Genomic DNA, 7,996 nt, shown 5'->3' with positions numbered 1-7,996 from the left:
AGAGGGAGAGAGAAGGGGGAGGAGCTGGAAGCATCAACTCCCATATGCGCCTTGACCAGACAAGCCCAGGGTTTCAAACTGGCGACCTCAGCATTTCAAGGTTGACGCTTTATCCACTGCGCCACCACAGGTCAGACCTGATCTTTTTAATTATTGTTGGATTCTGTTTGCTAATATTTTGTTAAAAATTTTAGCATCTAAGTTCATCAGGGATATGGGCCTCTCGTTTTCTTTCTTTTGGTATATTTATTTGATTTTGGAATGAAGATAATGCATGCCTCATTTTTTGAAATAACTTGAGAAAGATAAGTGTTTGCTCTTCTTTTAAGGTTTGATAAAATTTGCCTGTGAAGCCATTTGGTACAAGAATTTTGTTTGCTGGGTCTTTTTTGATAACTGTTTTCATTTTATTTGTTGCAATAAGTCTGCTTAGGTTTTCTGATTCTTACAGATTCAGTTTTGGAATATTGTAAGTTTCTAGAAATGTATTTATTTCATTTAGGTTGCCCAATATTATGGCATACAGATATTCATAGTATGATTTTTTTTTCTTTATCAAGTGAGAAGCAGGGAGGCAAAGAGACAAACTCTTGTATGTACCCCTACTGGGTTCTACACAGCAACTCATGTCTGGGGCTTATGTTCTGCCCACCTGGGGCCACTACTCTGTTGCTGAGCAACTAAGCCATTTTAGCACCTGAGGTGAGGCCATGGAGCCATCCTCAATGCCCTAGACCAACTTGCTCACTTGAACCTTGGCTGCAGGAGGGAAAGAGAGAAAGAGGGAAGGGTGGAGAAGCAAATGGTTGCTTCTCCTGTTTACCCTGACTGGGAATTGAACCTAGGACTTCTACACACTGGGCTGGCACTCTACTGCTGAGCCAATAGGCCAGTGCTTTTCTTACAATCCTTTGTTTTTCTGTGATATCAGTTGTTACTTCTCTATTTTTATTTCTAATTTTATTTAGTTTCTCTCTCTCTTTTTTTTTTCAATGAGTCTTGTTAAAGGTTTGTCAATCTGGTCTACCTTTTCAAAGAATGAACTCTTGGTTTCATTGATATTTTCTATTTTTTTAGCATCTATATAATTTATTTCATATCTGATCTTTATTATTTCCTTCTTTCTACTTCCCCTGGGTTTTATTTGTTTTTTTTTCTATTACTTTTAGGTACAGGGTTAGGTTGTTTACTTTTTCTTGCTTCTTAAGGTATCCCTGTGATGCTGTGAACATTCCTCTCAGGGCTGTTTTTGTTGTACTAGTAGATTTTGGGGTGTGTGTGTTCATTTTCATTTGTTTCATAGACATTTCTTTATTTCTTCCTTGACTTCATTGTCAAACTATCCATTATTTAAAATGCTATTTAGACTCCAATTGTTTGAATCTTTTTTCAATTTTTCTATTGTAGTTGATTACTAGTTTTACACCATTATGATCAGAGAAGATGTTTTATATGTTTTCAATCTTTTTTTAAGCTTTTATTTATTATATATGTTTTCAATCTTAAATTTATTGAAACTTGTTTTTTTTTTTTTTCCTAACATGTGGTCTACCCTTAAAAAAATGTACTCTTAGCACGTTAAAAGAATGTATATTCTGTTGCCTTGGGGAGAAATGTTTTAAAAATATCAATTAAATCCAGTTAAGTGTGTCATTTAAGGCTGCTGTTTATTTGTTAATTTTCTCTCTGGAAGATCTATCCTTTGATGTTAGTGGGATATTAAAATCCCCTACTATTATAGTATTGCTGTCAATATATCCTTTCATATTGATCAAAATCTGCTTTATATATTTATGTGCTCTTATATTGGGTCCACAAATATTTACAACATGTATATCCTCCTTTTGAATTATTCTCTTTATCATTATGTAGTGACCTTCTTTATCCCTTATTATAGCCTTTGTTTTAAAGGCCTTTTTTGTCAGATATAAGTATTGCTAATCCAGCATTTTTTTTCATTTGCATTTGCATGAAATATTTTTTCCATCCCTTCACTTTCAGTCTATGTGTATATTTTGTTCTGAGGTGGGTCTCTAGTAGACAGGTCTTTTTTCCTTATCCATGCAGCTACCCTATGTCTTTTGATTGAAGCATCTATTCCATGTATATTTAAAGTTATTATTGATATGTTATTATTTATTGCTATTTTATTCTTTAAAGCTACAGTCTTCTTTCTCTTGATTTTTTTTTCCTTTGCTCTTTTTATAGCAGGTTCTTAAAAAAAAATTTTTTTTTACTGGTTTGGTTTCAATGAATTCTTTGAGTCTTTCTTTGTCTGGGAAGCTTTTTATTTCTCCTTCAATTTTAAATGATAGCCTTGGATAAAGTAGTCTTGGTTGTAGTTTCTTTTTTTTTTTTTTTTTTTTTTTTGCATCACTATGAATATTTCTTGCCAATCATTTCTGGCCTAAAGTATTTTTGTTTAGAAGTCAGATGTCATCCTTATGAGGGCTCCTTTGTAAGTAATTAACTGCTTTTCTCTTGCAGTTTTTAGTATTCATTTTTGTCTCTTAACTTTGGCATTTTAATTATGATGTGTCTTGGTGTGGGCCTCTTTGGTTCATCATTAATGGGACTCTGTGTTTCTTGAATTTGTGTGACTTTTTCTTCAATAAAGTATGGAAGCTTTCAGGTATATTTTATTCAAACAAGTTTTCTATCTATTGTTTTCTCTCTCATCCTTTGGGAACCCCTATGATAAGAATGTTTTTTGTCTTTGTGTTGTTACAGAGGTCTCTGACAGTTTTTTCAGCCTTTTTGAGCCTCTTTTTATTCTGCTTTGCTTTTGTGCTTACATTTATCTTGCCCTCTAAATATCTGATTTGATCCTCTGTTTCATCCAACCTGATGTTTATTTCTTCAAGTGCAAACTTCATTTCAGATACTGTATTTACCTTTTATTCTGGCTCTTTTTATGGTTTCAATTTCTTTTTTAATGCTATTATCTCATTTTTTAAGTTCTCCCTGAGATTATTAATTCTTATCCAAAGACTCTTAAGCATCCTAATAATTATTATTTTAAACTCTGGGTCTCATTGTTTGGTTACTTCAATTACGTTTAATTATTTTACAGGGGATTTCTCTTGTTGATTCATTTCAGCCATATTTCTTTGTCTGCCTATTTTATCTGTGTATTAGGTAGCTCTGCTCTGACTTTGAAATTTGTTGTGGCATTTTTTTAAGAAAGATGAATTCAGTGGTACTGACCTTCAGGCCTCCTGAGTTCCTTGATTTAGAAATAATTTTTGAAAGTAAAATTTACCCTCCTATTTTATGTGAGCACTGTATGTAGTTGGTCCTTTCATGGGTGACATTATTTATTCAGGCTTGCTGGTTTTAAGGGTCAACCTTGATCAGGTGTCTTAGACACTGTGCAGTGTCTGCCTTGTTAAGTGTATTCTTTTTTTCACAGTGTCTGGTGTCTTCTGAACTTCTTTTTGGTTATGCTACTTGTGTAGCTAGCTTAGTCTATCACTGGTATGGTCTGTCACCCACTACTATTTGTGTTGTTTCTGGGTCTTTTGGGGTTGATGTCAGCCATTGTTTGTAACCCACCATGGGTTACCTTTCTGGAACTACTGCTCTGTTCACTGTTTGTGTCTGCATTATTTGTGCCTGGGTAGTGTTGGAACGGGTAGACTGTGCATGTGGGTGGAGCACAGAGTGCATTTCTAGCAGCTGTGGCTGAGACAATGCTGTGAGAATACTCCAGCTCCCAGAACCCTCCTCGGCATACCCAGGAAGGAAGGTCACCCGCTATAAGGAAGTGACTTAGCACCAACCATGCAGCTCCCTGATCTTTTTAGCCATTGGCTATGAAGGACACACTGTAACATCCTATTGGCTGAACCCATGTATATAAGCTAGTTTACTTCCTGAATAAAGTGGATCTGCATCACTGAACCTTGTCCCCAGAGTCGGGTCTTTGAGTCTCCGTCATCCTCACCCCTGGCAGGATTTATCCACAACTGGCACCCAACGTGTGGCAGGGACCTAACGGGCATCCAAGGGACAAGTGAGTGACCTTCTGCAATGGGAAACCTTCTCCCAGACTCTCGAGCCCCACAGGCTTGAGCCCTGAACACCCTATTGCAGAGTAGGCAAGTTAAAGTTAGTGAAAAGGATCTTTGTACCTACTGGGATATCCTCTCAGGTTTCAACCCTTGGCTCTGCTATGCACCTCTTTGGGACCTGAGTACTTGGGCCCAAGCTTTCCAGAATATCCGTTCAGCTGAAGTACATGGGGGACAAACCTTCCCTCTCAGCCTCACTCCTGCCCTGCTAACGATACATGCCTGCCTGACCAGTGCTCCTGCTGGGGACCCTTCGCCAGTGCCAAAAATATTGCAGGCTGCCTCTCTCTCTGGGGAGCCCCTACCTTCCTATTCCCTCCCTCGACTGAGGAGAAAAGTAGTTTAGTCTTCGAGTTTGACGAAATCACAGCTGAGAGCGCAGAAATGAAACCAACCGAACTGCTAACTGCACCATCAGCTCTCCTGCCTGAAAAAGAAGAAGTCAGTACTTCTGCATTCCCTGCTGGGCTCAATGTGCCACCCCAGCCTCTCAGATGCCATTTTCTCCAACATGTGTTCCTGCTGCAGACCCATGGGCCAGCCTATATGTCCCCACGTGTCTTTTTTCTTTCTGTCTGTCTCTCTTGTCTATTTTTCTGTATCTCTTGCTCTCTTTCTCCCCTGCCCCTTTTTCTGAAATGATGCTGGAAGGACCTAGCCACAGCTCAGTGGCAGGGACCACACCCTCTTCTAACACAAGAGAGAGGCTATTCTTGTGTTTTTCAGCCAATTTGGATCCCAGGAACCCCCCAACCTGCGTGACAGGGTTTCTTGGGCACCCACTAAAACTGACACTTCAAAATTTCAGTTAAGATTAAACAATTTGTAGCTAGTATCTAAAATGTGCAATGGAATAAAATGAACATTTATTTTCTGTTTATTATGTGCCTATAGCTAGAAGCTACATTATTATTAGTAGTAGTAATTAGTATTTATGAATCTTCACAACTCTTTGAAGTATGTGGTATTATTCAGATAGTACATTTGAAAAATCTGGGGCCCAGAGGGGTGAAGAAGCAAAGTTTTATCAACCTCCAAGACTCTCAGAAACTTCATGTAGTGGGTATTTTAATTTCCAATTTACAAGTAGTGAACTGAACACTCAGAGGTGTTATGGAACCTGTAAAAACTCACACAAGTGGTGAAAAGTCTTAATTTAACTCAAACTTTCATGCTGGAATTCTTTTAACTACCAATGTTTCTTCAACTTAAGCATGCATCAAAATAATCTTGTTAAAGATATGTTATTAAGACAGACTTCTAGTCTTCACTACCAAATATTTTGAGTAAAAAAGATTATGATGGGGCCCATGGTTTGCATTTCATAAAGTTTTCAGGTGATTCTACTGCTACTAATATAGGAACTACATACACATTGATAACTGGTCAGGGAATAGTGTTAAGAGAACAAAAGAGTCAATTCATATATAGGGATTGAAAGGCTAAAAAGTGTATTGTCAGAAACAAAGTTCAATTATAAATAATATATGAAAGGCAAAAGAGAGTCATAGGTGGAATTTTAAGATATCAGAGGGATGGCTGTAGTTGAGAGAGAAAAATAGGCTACCTATTTCTTTTTGACTTTTCCTTCATTTTATCAACAACACAATAATGTATTCAGAGTGAAGCTACATTATATGGTTTTTAATTACTCTTTTTATTTTTTCAGTTGGCTTCACTTACTTTTAGCAATAGTGAGCAATGCTACAGAACTCTTTAAGAAAACTATTATTTTCATTTTTTTTATTTTCATTTCTTATTTTTTTAACCAATCTCATTTTAAGAGATAGGGATCTTTTTTCTTAATGGTAGAAGGATCAAGTAAATTGGACTTGAGATTAATTAAGTCAGTTCACAGACAAATGGACTTAATGAGTGGCAGTTTAGTATAGTGCAGTCCACAAGGAACAACTGTAATTAAAATAAACCTGTGAACATAAGATTAAGATTTTCTTTCAAGGTCAAGTCACAGAACTCATTAGGGGGAAAAAAGTAACAGGATGCAGACAAAGAATCAATACTAAAACTCTTTACTGGACACATAAACAATGCAAGAATGGCTGTAAACTCTAGTCAATGCCTATTGGAAATTGATGCTGGAGCTAAATTGTGGCATGGACATATTTTATAAATAAACATATATCTGTATTTCACTATTTCCTCTAAATTAATTGAGCTATGGATGAAAATGATTTTATTCTCAACAAAGGAAAAGATGTACTTCATTCAGTGTCCTGAAAGTAGGTTTCCTATTAAATTAGTAGAGTACAATGTATCAGATGAAGACTAGTTAAAAAATTATTAAAGACTATACCAAAAACTAAGAATAAAATAACCAGAATCTAGGGTTGAAGTTCTTAATATTTTTTAAACCATGGAAGTAAGATCTTCTATGATCTCTTTTTCTGACTTACATTTTTAATGCATAAAACAAAATAGATTTTCAAAAAATATTATAATGAATTACCAAATATTAAAAATTAAATGTATTACATAATGATATACATATGTCTTCATCAATGCATTGATAACAAAATGATATATTTTATAAAATCAAATTAAAACAAAGTTTTTTGATATTTCAGTGTGCAGGTAATTTCTTTTCAGTTTGAATATGGTCATTAACCTGTGAGACAAAATATACACATTATTAAACATCGAATTACCTTAATTAAAGGGATGCAAATGGTGGTGGAGACTTTGTATGGAGCATGGGGGAAACGGTGTGTGGTGTGTAGAAGGTAATATACTGAGTGGGACACTTGGAAACATATCAACATCATGAATTAAAAATAATCTGACCTGTGTTGGCGCAGTGGATAAAACGTCTACCTGGAACATTGAGGTTCCTAGCTCAAAACCTTGGATTTGCTTGGTCAAGGAACATATGGAGATGATACTTTCTTCTCCTATCCCCCTTCTCTCTTTTTTTTTCTTTTTTTTTCTTCTTTTTCATTTTTCTGAAGCTGGAAACAGGGAGAGACAGTCAGACAGACTCCCGCATGCGCCCGACCGGGATCCACCCGGCACGCCCACCAGGGGCGACGCTCTGCCCACCAGGGGGCGATGCTCTGCCCATCCTGGGCATCGCCATGTTGTGACCAGAGCTACTCTAGCGCCTGAGGCAGAGGCCACAGAGCCATCCCCAGCGCCCGGGCCATCTTTGCTCCAATGGAGCCTTGGCTGCGGGAGGGGAAGAGAGAGACAGAGAGGAAAGCGCGGCGGAGGGGTGGAGAAGCAAATGGGCTCTTCTCTTGTGTGCCCTGGCCGGGAATCGAACCCGGGTCCTCCGCACCCTAGGCCGACGCTCTACCGCTGAGCCAACCGGCCAGGGCCTCCCCCTTCTCTCTTGCTCTCTCTTTCTCTCTCTAGAAATGAATAAATAAAATATAAAATAATTTAAAATTAAAATTAAAAAAATAAATTTAACAAAAAATAAAAAAATAAAAATAAAAATGTATTTTGTAAAGTATATTAAAATAGCCAAAGATGAACTTATTGATTGTTAGAATGAAAACAGGAAATACCTATTTGCAAAGATATATTATTGAAAATGGAACTAAAGCTTTCATTGTTCTTTAAAATGAATAAATAGGTTTTTCACATTGAACACTAACATTGTCCAAACCTTTTTGATTTTAATTAACACTGCTCTGATAATTTGAGACATACAGAATTGTTTCATATGCTTATTGGCCATCTGTATGTCATTGTCTATTCAGGTCCTTTGTTTATTTTTTTACTGGATTGTTTTTTTCCTGATGAGTTTTATATGTTTTTTAAAAGTTTTTGGTTATGAACTCTATCAGACATATCGATGAAGATGTTCTTCCATAGACAAGTTGTGTTTCTTTTTTTAATTTTGTTAATGGTGTCTTTTGCTGTACAAAAGATTTTTAGTTTGATAAATTCCCATTTTTTTT

General features: G+C 36.4%; 1 non-coding gene across 1 annotated transcript; it reads right to left on the bottom strand.

The window, feature by feature from the left end:
- Positions 1-7,332: 7,332 nt before the first annotated feature.
- Positions 7,333-7,408, bottom strand: TRNAP-AGG (transfer RNA proline (anticodon AGG)). Its single transcript has one exon. It is a non-coding gene; the product is annotated as a tRNA-Pro (tRNA).
- Between the last annotated feature and the right edge of the window lie 588 nt (positions 7,409-7,996).

This window comes from Saccopteryx leptura, chromosome X, assembly GCF_036850995.1.
Source record: "Saccopteryx leptura isolate mSacLep1 chromosome X, mSacLep1_pri_phased_curated, whole genome shotgun sequence".
Taxonomy (NCBI): Eukaryota; Metazoa; Chordata; class Mammalia; order Chiroptera; family Emballonuridae; genus Saccopteryx; species Saccopteryx leptura.
The sequence above is the reverse complement of the archived record's forward strand: the minus strand, read 5'-3'. Positions and strand labels throughout refer to the sequence as shown.